The following is a 16,766-nucleotide window of genomic DNA, read 5'->3' as shown; positions in this document are numbered from 1 at the left end:
TTAGCAGTGTTTACGATGGTAACTAGCAATTTTTTGACGTCACTCAAACGACGAAGTATCTTGTGTAGAATTATCAGTCGAATAAAATTGTTAAGAAAAGTAAACAATAAATATTTTTTTTTATATGTATCGGATTAAAGAATAAATACTCAAGATGAGTTCAAAATAAAAAAAACTGTTGGGGTGTCTCAGGTTTTCAGTGGCTGAAGTAACCGTGTAGAACTGAATTACCATAAGCTCCTTCCTGCAAATCTTGAAGGGTTATGCCAAACTGCCAATTAACCCCAACTTTCCAAAAATAAAACTGTTGGTTTTTTGTGTACCTGTACCTACCGCTATTCTTTATTTTACATTAACGTAATATGTATGTTTAACAGTGTCACATAAAATCTCCATTTATTTGATTAAAACCCTTATTGCGGCGTGTTTCGCAAAAAGGTTTCATATTTCCACATTTGCACAGCCCTGGCGCAACATAACAAAGCAAAAATTGCTAAGATAATGAAGCATAATGCAAAGCGTGATATAAACTTTATACGCCAGCCCGCGGGTGGATTAACTTGTTAGCCCCCACTACTCAGCTTTATGACCATGGCCTCCCTATTTACACCCTCCAAATAGTGTTAGTACTGCTGAATTACATTGTTAGAGCTAATAAAAGTACCCAGATTTCCTTACGAGTGCGTAAAACAGAGATAAGTATACTTAATAAAATAGATAGGTTTGCAACAGTATGCTTAAAGGTATGTGAAAATTTCAAGATCAGTAATTAAATTAGGTAAAAAAATACCTACTCGTATGACTGTTCTTGTGTGTAAGGAGTCGATTAATTCCAGTTTGGACAGCTTCTAATGTATCAAAAACGAAAATATTTTCTCCTTATTTCCATACAGTAAGGCTGAGAAAAATAGGCTCATCAACGGAGGATCAAATTACACAGCTAAACATCGTTTCGCATCTCCACAGGAATGCATAAATATCTCTTAACGTGTTTAACCCCAAATCACTGTAAATTATTATTGGAAGTTTACATTATTAAAATAATGAAAATGATTGCTCGGGGCCGCCATGCGTGCTGGGTTGCCAACATAAAAACCACTTGAGGCGATTAAAAATAAACAATAATTGGGCCGGCCATTCACGCATGTGCCTCATTAAAACAATTAAATCTTGATTGAACAGAAATTATAGCTGTCGATTCTTAAACATAATGCGATGGAGCCCAGACTGGAATCTGCTCCGAAAAAAGATTAACATCGATTTTAATAAGAAACAATTATATTTGTATGTGTGTCTACGTCCCACGCTGGTTAATTTTCGTCCGCATATAGTGTAATTATCAAAAATTACAGATGAGATTTTTTAAGATAATTTCCTTGTTTTTATTGGCATTTGGAGTATCTGATTAGATACATGATATAGTTCACTGACAGCGGAGTGTGGCTACCGACTGGGTAGTTTGATGGACCATTACATTATTAATCTCACATGCTTCCCGAGGGCTTGGTTGTCTCCGAATGTGACTCATTGGCAGTTGCTTGAACTCTTTAAGTAAGTACGTAACGTAGGTTATTTTAATGTGTTGTACTTGCTTATGTGGTAAGATTATGATCAACCAATTGAATTATTGTTAGGTCATGTTGAAACTTATATCTTTGGAAAACGATAGGTATTTTTTCTTAAGGTCCAAAAAGAATAACAAATAGACTGTAGTATTAAACACATAGCAGGCATTTGCAAACATTTCATGTCTATTTAATTACATTTCTTTCCAAAATAGAAGTCTACAAGGATAAGCAGCCATAATGAATCTTTACCTGCATGCTGCTGCTCGGAAACCGTGGCATTAGCTATGGAAATGAGATCATTATTATAATAATTATTAATCCGTTAAAGTGGGCCATAATCCATCGGCAGTTAAGGGGGGATCTAATTTGGGCACACAATAATCAGGTTAATTTGTATCGTGTTGTAGAACCATATACGTACCTAGGTGGATGGACAACGAAAACGATAGATACATAAATATCTACGTACTGTGAGTAATAAATTAACTAATTAAATAATTAACCCTTTTTGTAAAATAGATATACTTAAATCTATTAACGAATATAAAATTTTGCATAATAGTAACCAACCATCACCTATTTATTTGTATACCTATAACAAGATTTGTATTAGGTAGCTAATAATCTTAAAATATTAACATATATATATGGTACCAAATAAATCGGTTTAATTCGTCATATTTTCGTACTTTTGGGTGACATATTTTTTTTTAATCTTTCCAAACTCCATATAACCTAATACTTATAATATATACTTTGAATATTTAAAATTAATGTAGCCATTGAAATAAAACTATGAAAACGGATTATATCGCTTATATTGAATTTAAAATACATCCCGACGTTTCGAACCCTTTACAGCGTTCGTGGTCAATCCGTTTTCATAGTTTTATTTCATGAGTAACTATTAAGGTAACCGAAGACAATATAATGTAGTCATTCATGAAAATTATGCATCTTCTTTTCATGAACAACTACCTAATGCTATTCTCCCCTGTTTTGCTCGGTTAGTCTGTACCTACGTAAGCGTACGCGCAGGAATATGACTAATCTTAGTCTTGGGGCTAATAGGACTCTATAGGTCCTTAATTACTCAAAGCCGGATTTACCTGCATGGCATATCAATATGCAAGATCGTGAAGCCGGCTCATCATCTCTACCATCATTAACTTTCTACCTGAACTAATGCCAAAGCTTCCTCGTACCTATCTCAGTGGATGGGGATTTGACGAACGCTTATTTTGAAACTCGGCAACCAACGGGTAACATTTTTAACATTTCCGTACAGTTTCCTTCAAACTTTGAATTGGTTTATCCGAGTGAGGCACTGCAGAAGCAACATCATTACCTACGACATGTTTACGTCTTATGATATTTTTAATTCCATTTTCCCCGCGAAAGTTCAGAACCTACTCCGTTGAGTGTTGAAAGCTATCCAATTTGCGTAATACTGCCAAAATATCTCATTTCTAGAATTTCTACGCTCACTGCGGACGCTGGGCCCGAAAGGTCCTAACAAAATTTCACGTCAAAACAATTTGAGCCACTCTGCCTTATGGATAAAGTAAATTTTTGCTGACGCGTCTACGCTTTCATGAAATGTTCTACCGTCGTATTCAAATGGAGTTTTGGCAATTCCATAATGCGAAAGTGGTCTGTTCAAGCTTTTGACTCTATGAAAAAAAGCACGAAATTCGGAAAACGATAGAAAAAAGGGAAACATTTATATTTTCATAGAGTCGTTATTTATGGTTGGATAAATTTACGCAAAAGCGATATTTAGAGTGTCGGCACTCTGCCGATTAGTAACGTAATGGAGGCTCTGTGGCCAGTGGCACGGGAATTACGGCGCTTTGCGAACCCTTTCAGCTTTGAGGATATCAAAATTATTTCAGAGAGGGCTTAATACAAGTGAGTTTCGTATTACAGAGTTGGCGCGCGGAGTTATCTACGCTCCGATGGCTCATGAGGCCGGCGCTGCTGTTGGAATTTACAGATAGTAAATTGCGAATTACTTTTATGTTTTTGAGGTGTGTAGTAAACATATTTTTTTAAAAGATTATCCGTCAACATGAACTTTAGCTAGATTTCAGAGTATATAGAGCGACAGGCTAATTCGAACGTACACTGATATCAAAATGATGTCATTTAGCTATCGAGCATTTCGCTGGCGCCATAAGATACATGTACGGACAAGTACGAGCGAAATGCACGATAACTGAATGATATCATTCTGATGTCAGTGTATGTACGTTCGAATTGGCCTGATAGTGACATCATCACCGTCCTCAGGTAGCATGACATCGGGTTTAATTACTTAAACGACCGTGACATAATATGGTATAATACGATACCAATTTTCGTAAAAGAATAAACATAGTATTGATGCTCATAATAAGTACTTATACGAGTAAGCTCTCTCTATATGTGATGTGTTCAGGCACCCCATGTTACGCCATTTCGAATAAAAAGTCATCTCACTCATCTCGACTGATTTCAGAAATGTGGACAAATCAAATTGTTTAAAGGTTTATGATATGTGAGTAGATAAAATGTATAAAGGTAAGTACAATAGGCGCTCGGTAATCCGGCACTGGAAAATTTTCCCCCATGCCGGATTGTAAGAAGTGCCGGATTGTTGGATTTGTATGATTTTTTTTTATAAAAAAAAATATGTAAAAAGTTTTATATAGAAAACAATGGCAACATGTTGGTTCTCATTATTATTATGTTCAACATGTAAAACGTTTTCGGTTGCGCAAGAGGAAGATGATGCATTAACGAACAATTAATTTATATTAAATTGCAACGGCTCTGTAATCCGGCGTTCCGCTGTGTTACTGCCGGATTACAGAGCGGGCCATACAAGATGTAAACTGAGCGGGATTACCGAGTGCCTACTGTTGTATTAAATTAGTAATCAGATTGTAACAGAAATCAGACATCTACATTCATCCGACATTTTTCAGAAATTGCGTCAATGTAATTTTAGTGATACGTTTCACTTGTTAGTTTATTTCTGACCCCAGCTAAGAAAGGATTAAGCTCATGCAATCAAGGGTTAAACGAATCAAGCCTTGCTTGAACTAGGGTTGGCAATGTTTCAGGATCATTTATTGTTCAGGGTTAGTTTCATATCACACGTCTTAAATATGACTTTACTATGGGCATAGTTAAGTTAAAAGTTAGGTGCGATATGCGTATATGGATTGTTGTGTATAATACGCACGTTACGTTTACTACTACCACCTAATTACTACCTACTTGCAGTCCGGCGAAAGCAGGGAGCAGCAATCTGCTAGAGTAATATAAAAAAATAGGTATTATCATATCATTTTAGTTAATAGGTGCCTCCCGCTCTAACAGGTCTAGAAGGAGGACCGTAAGTTTAAGTTTAAGGGGAAGTGGATAGAATACGGTTACTTTTTGTCCTTTACTCATAATTCCAATCTTTCTTCACTCTCTCTATCAGGGTTTCGCCGTAACCCTTGGCACACATTTAGACATCAAATAAAGGTGCTAACTGCTAACCCTACTCGGCCACAGTAGCTCTCGGCATGCCCGGCACGCACCCACTAATAAGCAATGAATAGAGCACGCTAATAAATATCTAACGCAGTTTATTACTACAAATGAAATTATACCCACACCTGATGTGGTTATTAAAAAGATGTTTCTTGCAATAAAGGTTAAGGAAATTTGTTTGTTTCATTTAGCCACAATAAATTTGTTCATACAGTGGTAGATGTTATTTCAATTGTGACCAAACCATTATCAAGTAAGATAATGATAAATAATAGGTAACTGCTTTAAGAGGGCTATTTTAAGCTTTGTTGTTTACCCACTTAAATAACTAGTACCTATCTGTCTAATTTCGTAACAAATGTTGTTTCAAAGCAATGTCATCAGTGCCTGGCCTGAAGTCAGTATGATACAGTATGGGTCAGTATGAGCAGGTAAAGGCATGAGAAATGATCTTCGAGATCTTATATAAAGCAGGAGCAACCATGACATATTGAATACACAACACGCAATGTTCACTCAAGCGCGTTACCGAATCTCATTGATGAATGGCCACGCCTAGACTTGTCATTACTTAGCAACCTGCTGTTCAGATATACAATCCACCGCTCAGATAAAATTGCCCTGAACTAAGTTGAAGCCCTGAAATACGTGATCCACTACACTGAAAACTACAGCGGAAACTGGGCTAAATCCAATTTATTTCACAACACTAACAATAGTTAGTGCACAACCATCAGCGGTCTGTTCAGCGACCCTCATTGGCGAACCGTCGCGCGTCGCCGCAGCTACTTTATCCCGCACGGGCGTTAAGTTATTAACGGCCTTCTTCATTTATTACCCCATACCCTCATACACTCCTGTACGAAATACCCGCCCTTCCCTTCGATTGCTTTATGATTTTAAATCGAACTTAATTTTGCGCTCCCGATGAACTGACGTAAATTTATTTGTGGTACGGTTGTGTAGATTTTTGCTTGGTTTCCAGGGTTACTTGGTTCCGGTACATTAAAGTGTGTGGATATTTCAATAAAAAGAGGTTCTATTTGAAACAGAAGAAAATGTTTAAGCCCTAATTTAAAACCAAAAAATCATAATTATCTATACACACTGGCGATTAGTTAGTTAGCGAGCTAGTTGAAAGCGAGTTGAGCGCGCACTCGCGCAGCGAGCGCAATGATTTCGCTGCGTAGGTGCGTACTTACGGGGATTCTTTGAAAACAGATACATTGCGCGCTCGCGGCAAAATAGTTATGCGCTCGCAGCGAGATCTTTGCCCGCTCGCGGCGAACTCGTTGCGCGCTCGCGGCGAACTCGCTGAGCGCTCGCCTCGCTTTCAACTCGCTCGCTAATCGCCAGTGTGATACAGCCCTTAGCCGACGCTGTCATATTTGAAAACACGGTAGACAGTCAGCATTGAAAATTAATTTTACTAAGCGAATAACTAAGGTGCCGTTGGATTGCTAAAGCTAAATTTTGTCCCGCGTTGCGTTGCGATTGAGATGTATAGAGCATCCCCAAAGCGGCTGTAGCGTTTTCGTTGTGCACGGGCTTAGAAAAAAAAATATTTTTTTTCAGCTCCAACCTTCCAGATTTTAATAAAAGCACTGTGTGACGACTTTCTTTATATAAAAAGAAAAGCAAAAACGGGGCTGAAAATATTCATTATTTATCTTTGATATTTGACGCAAAAATGTTGGAAATGGTTGTTTTAGGGAATATTTTATTCTTTAGATATTCTATATAACTTCTTCATAAAATAACACCTACACTGCCTCAAGGTATGAAAAATTGACAAAGTAATATCATAATTTAACCCTATTTAAATATCGTCCAAGATCGTCAAGCCACAGAAATTTGATCTCGTCCACAGAGTTAACGATATGCAACGGGCAAATCCAACATGCCCAGAGCCAAGAGCGTTTCCAGGAAAATAGTTAAGACCTGTTACCCGACAGCTAACAAGCGACTATCGGCTATCGGCCCAGGGGTCAACTGCAATTTAAACATTATTATGCAGCATTACGTTTTGCTTTTGTTATACAATAGAAGTTTAACGCCTCGCATAAAATTCAATTTTGTAATTTGACACTTTGTGACATATTGTGACACTTTGTCGGTAATTTGGTGTCATGTTGGGTATTGGGTTGGGGTTTATTACAAATCATGGGTAAAGCTAGGTTTACACTTACTAGAATAATCATTATCTCACGTAAAGTAACTGTCCGTTTATCACAGGCAATTTGCTCCGAAAATACTAAACCGAATGAGTTGAAATTTGGTACACATATATAACTAGAAGTCGGTGACCCGAGGAGGTTAACGTAAATAAATTACTTAATTAGGAATGTTAAAAAAAGTTTCTCAAACTTTATCGTGTTAGGTATATATCAAATGAAAGGGCTTGTTGTGAGAATTCTAAATATGTATATATATTTTATAATTTTACGGTTAGATAATTTTCGAAGTTATATATTTAGGACCATCCCGTCCCCGCCCCTTATCTCTGAAAGTACTAGGCCTAAAATTTTGAAAAATATTAATTAACAGAAAACTGTTTATTATACATTCCACATCTAGAGAAAAACCAAGCGTGATTATATAAAAAAAATGTGATTCAATCATAAGGAAAAAAAGAAATTTTGTAAAAAATGTGTGATTCCGTCTCCGTTTCCGTCTCGCATTTGGCCGGTTTTATTTGAAACTCACGATAACCAGAATAATAGTAAGCATTTATTTGTAATAACTTAATAAGCCTATCGATACACGCTTTATGGCTCGTAGCGCTGATGGTAAGTACTCTGTATGAATATTTAAAGTGAATAAATAAATTAAAAAAAAAAGCTAAAAGCGTTTCGGGGCGCTCAAGTGCGCCTTAAGCACCACATGGTTTCAATGTCCCACCTGGCCTTAAGTGCCATTCAAATAACTTAATACCTACTCTTCATTATAAAACTGCATAACTTACAAAAGTCTTCAACATATCTAAGTCATTAAGTAATGGCCATAACATACGATAAAAGGTAGTAAAACACACGCAAGTCGGCCCACTGACAAAGCACCATATGTGCAGGTTAATTCCGCACGCTTCCTTATGAACGATGACCCCTTTATTACTTATTAAGGAGCCGGTCGCCCTCGCAACGTTATTTATGTCGTCTAATAATAATTTGTATTAAATCACCGCGGGACAAACAGGATTTGTTAGCTTTTGTTGTCGTTCCGGAATGAGAGGCAATCCGTGTCTGCGTTTGTTATTTTCTTCTTATGAAAATGTTGTTTGTTTATCATTGAGTTGCGGGTGACAGATGGTGAAAAACGCCGTTCTTTATAGGTTTTAATGTTATGTTAGAAAAAAAATGTGATTTTTACACCAAAAAATTGAGCACAGAACGCTTGGGTAATAGGATTCTCAGGAACAGCAATTGCTCACCTATAAAAAACACTGTCTGCTACTATACACGCACCCTTTCATGTCAACTTTTTTTATAAAAACGCAGTTGACGGGTGTAATGGAAAATCGTGTTTGAAGTAACCACAGTATTCGTGTTTCTTTAAATTACAGCAAGGATTTTGGACAGTAAAGCGCCACGAATTCTATATCCTGTTCCCAAATGGATTGTCTACAGCTACAAGCAACTACCCTCACGATTTGATACTATTGTAAAGATAAGAAGTGATAACATCAGTCACTGATGTTATCACTTCTTATCTTACTATATATCTTAAAATACTGATGACTGATGATCAGTCATCAGTATTTTTATTGTAATAACCGGTAATAAATTTGATGTGAATTTGTTATGGATACCTAAGATTTGTCATTGTTATTAAGTCACGTTTCTAGTTGAATACATGTAACTTTTGACAGATCATATCCATAACAAATCCAGATCAAATTCATAACCTGTTATTACAATCAGAATACGTCTTCATATCAGTCACCTTTATTTGGTACTTTAAGTTAATGTACCTAATAATATATACCTACCTACCCACCTTTTATAAATATTCGTAACTACCAGGTACCACGGGGGTCATAAAACAATCTTATGCACCGTGCACCGTACAAAGTATCAAAACCGTCGACGCGAAATAGTCATTATGGCGTTGTAGAATTTCACACCTTCCAAATTTAACTGTCACAAACGGCAGTGATGATATGATAGATAATAGCAGTGTACAAATCGCGAATCAGCTAGGTCATACCACCTAAATTACTGAACGAATAGTGAATTTATTTTACTGGTACGTCCATAGTCTTAATACCTATATGAGACGAAATTATCAGATAGCTGTGCTTCTAATGTCTAGAAACATACAGCAAACAGCCTATAATTATACATTTATTATGTTCACGACACAAAGCGCTTTTATACTCCCACATCAAATAATAAAGCAAAATGTTTTCCAAACAAACACTTAACACCGAATCACTCCGAGCACGGCCGGTCAACGAACGGTAAAGCTTCACTCATGACACGTCGAGGTGTAAATCTCATGCACTTATCTGTACCCAATTCGCATACATTACGGGCGATACCGCGGGCAAAACATTTGCATTTTAACACGAGTAATTATTAGTGGCCTTAATTATTTGCAGGAACGACGCGGTGAGGTATGTGTTGCAATTTGTTTTCGTAATCTTAATAGCGTTTGGAGAAAATATGCGTCGAGATTGTTTCCAGCCAGTTTGAGAGTGTATGCCACAGATAAGGCTCAAGTGGTTTTCTCTTAAATAAGTTGTTTTGGGAGCAGGTACCTTAATGTGACGTTGTTATTTTTTTATAAAAAGAAGCAATTATAGTGCAGTCGCCGTCAGATATATCGGAGCGGCTAAAGCGCTCACAAATATCTGAACGAGCCTCTATTGTCAAGGCGCTAGAGTGGTGTTCAGATATTTTTGAGCACCTCGACCGCTCCGATGTATCTGATGGCGACTGAACCATGCACATGCAGATCTGACATTAAATATGGCACCTTTTGTTTCACAATATTATCTATCTGAACTTGACAAACGATGCGGACAGGGCAAAATAAAAGCTAGGATAGGGGAGCGTGGGAGTCGGCGGTAAATGAGAGTGGTGTCAATATAGACTAACTTAATGATAGTATTTATACAAATGTAATGCAGGAGTGTCAGGAATCCTTCGCCAGGGCTTGCCTCGACCCCAACCCCAACCCCGTAGTTCTCCGCAATTAGTTGCAAGAGACGAATGTTTGTTTTTGGCTCCGCGGTTATAAAAAAAAAAAAAATCATCATTGTTGATAAGCATTAAAATATATACATACTGCTTTGTATTTACACGAAATATATGGCTGTCTATTTAATCTTCAGCGCTACTTTTGAGCAGCGCCCCCCCCCCCGTATATGCGTCTAATGAGAGCCTTCATAGTACCATAGCAGAACTAGTTGTTTTCTTATGTATTTGACATTATTTACCTTTTTAAATGCCACGAAAGATAGACCTTACAACGACAAAAGCCTTTTGGACAGTAGAAACTTTAGAAAATGTAATTCAAAACTATTTCAGATAAAATTTGTTCTTTGGCTCTGATTACCCGAAGTGCGGGGTAATGGGAGCGAATTCAATTTTTTCGTTTTTCGTGTCTAACCGATGATGATGATTTTATTTTTGTGTTTTTTTCTCTGATTATGGATAGCCAGATAAGCAACGCTTTCGTCCATAATTAAACCATTTTTAATTACAACAAATATAAAAGTTATTAATAAATATCCTTAGTAGGCTCCAATTCCCCCACGCTCCCCTATATCCCACTGTTCTTCCATTCAGCCCTAGCACTTGCATTTTCTGGACATTCTCACATAATGCATCCAAGTGATCCCCTGTTCCACATTACATAATCCAACTAGGGAACAAATCAAATTATTTTTATGAAATATTTTGATTTGTGTTTTTAAATAGTCACACTACCATATATAAATTATAAACTGAAATAGATATCCTACACTAAAGAAAACGTGACGAAGTCCACCGGTGGCCGAGGCGGAAACCGAACCCGCGTCTTCAGCTTACGCGGCTAACGTCCTGACCACCGATGGTCGGGACGGTTGGGACGGGTACCGCCGTGGCCGGTTGGTCTAGTAGTCAGGACGTTAGCCGCGTAAGCTGAAGACGCGGGTTCGATTCCCGCCTCGGCCACCGGTGGACTTGGGTCACATTACACAATGTCCAGTCCCACTTCTGTTTGGCGGTACCCACTTTGAGAAGAACTCCGGTTTTTCTGATTTGATTAGTCTTGCAAGCATCTCATAAACTGCTCTTTGCCAAGCCTTAGTATGAACTTCAGAGTATCAGCTAATTATAATGTTTTATCACAATAGGTATATTAGAATGGGCAGAATGCGCATGTTGGATCGAGGAGTCTCCGCTTAAAACACAGGGTAAGATTAGATCATTCTCAACTGAGTCGACATACATAGGTATATACCTAATATATATACTACACGTAGATAGATGATTACACTGTCTGACCCACGTTTAGTTTGATCACGACGTTATCATTATTAAGGTCAGTGAACTCAAACGTAAATCACAAGACTGTGCAATATCTCTCGCAAAACACCTTTCGTAAAAAATAAACCTTATAAATGAACAAAGAGCGTCGGCGCATCAGTCAGCCCTCCCGCGCAACTTTCAGCACATCGCCGCGCTTGCGTCAATTTTATTTTTTAATTATGGAACTGCCTAACGAACGCCTCCGACTTAAGCCTTCGAAATTAAAAATACCGTAAATGCCGAAGATAGTCATTATAAATGAAACTGTATTATTAAGAGATTAAAGTCGAGATTGCATTGCAAAATAATCAAACGAAGCCTTTTAATGCATTGAAGGATATTGAAACCAGGGCTCCCCGGCCTGTCCACCGTCGTTGAGCTTTAACTTAAGTAATGAGATATGACTTCAGTTCATTATTATTTTCCTTGTAATTTGTGCTAAGATATAAATAAATGTGTTGTAAATTTAAAACGTGAGAGATTTACTGTGCTGTAGGTGTAGGTAAGCTGTAGGTGATCTTTTTGCGGCTACTTGCACTTCGTTACAAGTTATTTGCTACCAACAGATGCCTAAAACAAGTTATTTGTAGCCTTCGCTTTTACCATTTAATATTAAATTTCTTGTATTTTAATGTGAGCTCGTAAACTCGTTAGCCGGGAAATTGCAAGCAGAATATTTGAATCACAATAAACAATGTATCAGTAGATGAACTAGAGTAGAGTTACATTGTATTTGTATCATTACCGTGGCCATCGAAGCAGCATACGTAAATGAAAACTCGGCTCATCACGTTCCGAATTGAAATCCTGCCGCAGCCGGACTTTTTCCCTTTGTTTTGTTATTGCCCGAGCCTCGATTATTCGAATTACATTTAATTCATTTCCATCTCGATGGTAATGTTCTATGCACGGCGTTTACCAGGGACAGTCGATCGAGACGCTCTCGATTCGACTCATTACAGTAATGACGAAAGATTATTGAAGCTTTTAGTGATTTATTTTTGTGCTTGACACTGGTCCAATATTTAGTGGCCAACTTCAGTCTTACTTCCTAGCAGTAGATTGTACCTGTACCTACATTGTGTACACCTACATAGGATTCAGATTCAGATTTATTTATTACACAAATTACATGTCTATTTATAAAAGTAAGGACGCTTAACTTAAATTATTTCGTACATTGACCCGACTGTTCCTATCTCTACCGCACGCGCATGGGTGGGACAGCAATAATATAATTACTCGCGTGCGATAGAGACAGGAACAGGCGGGTAAATATAGGAAATGCTTAGCGTCCTTATTTTAAGAGACTATATTGTGATCGTCACAAATATAGTTGGTGAAGCAAATCTTGTCAGTAGAAAAAGGCGCGAACTTCTAATTTTCTACGAGACAATATCCCTTCGCGCCTACATTTTTTAAATTTGCCGCCTTTTTCTACTGACAAGATTTGCTTGGCCAACTATAAATTCAAACAATAACAAGATAATTGAAATAAATTAATTTTAATAATTATAATATGGAAATTTTCACCCGAAAAGGATCGTGAAGCCAAAATTTACAGAAAAGAAATTCCAAAATAAAGTAAAAATGAAAATATTTCAATTATTTTTTCCTAGCATGATCAGATATTTAATAAGTTGTGTTAACATGAAATGCAAAGCTGTATTTTCTAAGGTGCCATTCATTTATGGAGGGTGGAGGGGGTTCGACCATGTCTTATTTTTTCTTACAAGGGGGTGGGAGGGCGTTTTGATAGTTCTTACCATCTTACGTAAGATCACGAAAGTGCGCGAAGTTGATACTTTGAAAACCCATTGTTCCAGAGATGTTCTAGTGGCAGATACATCACTTTCTAAGTGAGTTTTGCGCCCCTGGACGGATCAAAATCGTATATATAAAAATAAATGATAAAGAAAAACTTTGAAATAAAACCAAAATTGATTATTATCAAACAATATAAATTGCTTTAGATTCTTACGCAATAAATATTAAACAGGGGGAGGCGGAGCGGCGGCAGCGGGCGGAGGGGTAGGAGGGGGAGCCTATTCTTATTTTTTCTTACATAGGGTTGGGAGGGGGTCAAAAACTGGCAAAAATCGTCTTACGTAATAAATAAATATTTGGGGACAATCTTACACAGATCGACCTAGCCCCAAACTAAGCAAAGCTTGTACTAAATAAATACATAAAAAATATCCGTAATAAATGATTGGCGCCTAATTGCACCCCGTAGATTGTAGAACCTATATGTGGTATTTTCTATAAAAAGGGACCTCATTGTCGATGGCGTTTACGCCATTATAAACGATGCCCCGAAATGAATACAATGCCGCGCGACGCTGTGCGGCGTGAGCGCCATCGACAATAAGGTCCCTTTTCATAGAAAATGCCTCATATTTATGACATATTTAGGTAAGTACCTACCTAACAACGAAGTCTAGTTACTTATTACGCAGTAGCATAAGTAGCATTAGTCCTACAGACCACTGCTTCAGTAGATATTGCATTAAAGTGAAACGTCTGTCACAATATTCTTTACTTTTTTAATTTACTTAATCACAAAAAGCTAAACGACTTTCACAGTGGAATCGAGATCCAATTCCGTGGTACCGGGGACTTAATATCGTGAAGAAAGGCGACCATTAATGGCAATAAATGCGGTTACGCAAGACAACAGATGCCTGATGGACGATTTTTATTAGAAACGTGATGAGTAATTCGTATCGAAATCAATGCCAGAGCCACCGGCGCACGTGAGCGCTGACACCTTCCGGCCGGTGTGAAGCATTATTATTTTTTGATAACTTAATGCCCGTCTCAGTAACGGTGTAATTGTCCGTTCAGCGGTTTGTATTCCGTCGAAAAGATAATTTCTCGGTTTCTTCCCACCCTTTGTGCTGCTAAACCGATTTCCTGCCGAGCTACGTGAAAATTTAACCGAGTTAATCCCCTATCGAGCTTTTAATGACATTTTCTTGGTACGTGAAGCCGCAAGAAAACAACCAACATGCCGCGTTAGCCGCAAATCATAGAAAGATTTGCGCGCATTGATAAAAATAAACGACGGATGAGATTACGAAATCAATATGAAATTGCATTTCCTAATGTCAATTGTTAGTTACGAAGTGCAATAAAGTTCCAATAATCATGATATGAAATAATTCCCGAGCGATGCGCCGGAGTGTCTTCGATCTCTTTTTAGCATTAGTGTTGGTATAAGTCAGTCTCTTTCGTGGCCCGAGGATCGCACGGGGTATGATGAACACGGTAATGATCCAATCAGAAGTGAAGTGCATCAGCCGGCCGCTGTGAGAATGCGGTTTGGGGTGCAAAAACTACGAGCACGGATTTAAATTAAACTGACCGCTTGCTCTTATTCTGAGACACCTTGTTGTTATATATTACGGTTTAGGTAATTATTTTGGAACAGATCTGATTGCTTGATTGACTTGAATAATTACTACACTTACCTACATTATTTATTTGTCTAATCGTATGGCAAATGTAGGTATTGTAAACATTACTTATACGTCTACACTACACTAAGACCATTTAGCCATTACTATACATTATTACATAGTATTTCGCTTGTAGGGGGGGGGGCTTTATTTTATATTTTATTTTATTTAGCAGTTTTCTCACTTTTTTGCTGACTATCTATATAACAAAGTCAGAAGGAAAGATTATCAATATAGCAGTTTACTTATCGTAGCCGTTGTAACTAGTTGACCGATTTTCATGAATATGGTATCAATCGATTCTATTTTATGGCTCGAGTCGATTTTTTCATTGAAATCTCTAGTTGGGTATCATTTCATATTAGATCACGTTTACAAACGGGTCTATCGAGAATTTATTTTGTTACCATTATCATTCATCATATCATACCATTATCATTTCATTTGACTTTTTATGTTTTATCAGATACTTGGAATGCCAAATTGCTAATATCGTACTAACAAACTCATTGGCTTCACTAAACTGCGGCGTCAAGTATGGCTTCGGATTCCGAATTTAATCATTTCATATCTTCATTGGATTACTAGGATTATGTAGGTACCTAAAGAAATTTTCAAGTTATAAAATACTTAAGTATAGGTATTGAAGCTTGTAAATTACATAATCTAATTATGTACTTGACTAGAAGTCAAGATCTATCCTCGAATATAAATTAAAATAACGCGAAACAAAAATGTATGTGCGACAGGCAGGCATCGATTATCTACTTTTTATCCCACATCCAAATTACGATGTAATTTTCAAACGTACTAATTTACTGTAATATTTGTATATGATACTCAATACTCGTAATTAATGAGTGTTATTTGCAGAAATTATTATTCTGTGAAATTATGACGTATAAATCCTACTTGCACTGCTTGTGCTATAAAAATCGTTGCAGACTTATCTTGGTCTAACTCTAGGAACTTATACAGTGGCCAAAAAATATGTGCATTACCATTGCCAGGGAGATTTTGGAATTATACTGAGCAACTTTTACTATGGGAACAAACTACGAAATCGCGAAAAAAAAAATTACCCTCCCATAGAAAATGGACCAGCCAAAATGTATGAAACAGCCAATTTTTTTTCGCAATTTCGGGGTTGGTCCCATAGTAAAAGTTGCTAGCTCAGTATAACCCCAAAATCTCCCTGGCAACGGGTATGCACATATTTTTTGGCCACCCTGTATACGATATATCATTTGATATTTACCAGTCGCTTTCCGGTGAAATAAACATCGCGAGGAAATCGGACTGATCCCAATATAAGGCCTAGGCAGTTTCCTCTCCAATTGCTGGCCTGGAACCGTGGAACTGAGTACTAAGTACCAGGATATGGTACCATATCGACATACTGAAGTAGGTAAATATTATTATGTTTTACATGATAATACTAGAATATATCGAACCAAGAATAAGATGTGAAAATATTTTTGCGATAACCATTGGAAATGATACGACATTAACAATTTTCCTGTAACCTGTGGTTTACTCGGTTTAAATGTATCGTTACTTTAGCAAAATTTTCACCAAAAATCCATAACCCGCAGCATAATTCATATGCCAAAATTACACGAAAAACTTGTAATAGTCTCATTTATTGCCCGTATTGCACCAATAGGCACTAAGTGTGTGCTTTTAACCATTTT

The sequence above is a fragment of the Cydia strobilella genome, chromosome 11 (genome assembly GCF_947568885.1).
Source record: "Cydia strobilella chromosome 11, ilCydStro3.1, whole genome shotgun sequence".
In the NCBI taxonomy this organism is placed as follows: Eukaryota; Metazoa; Arthropoda; class Insecta; order Lepidoptera; family Tortricidae; genus Cydia; species Cydia strobilella.
The sequence above is the reverse complement of the archived record's forward strand: the minus strand, read 5'-3'. Positions refer to the sequence as shown.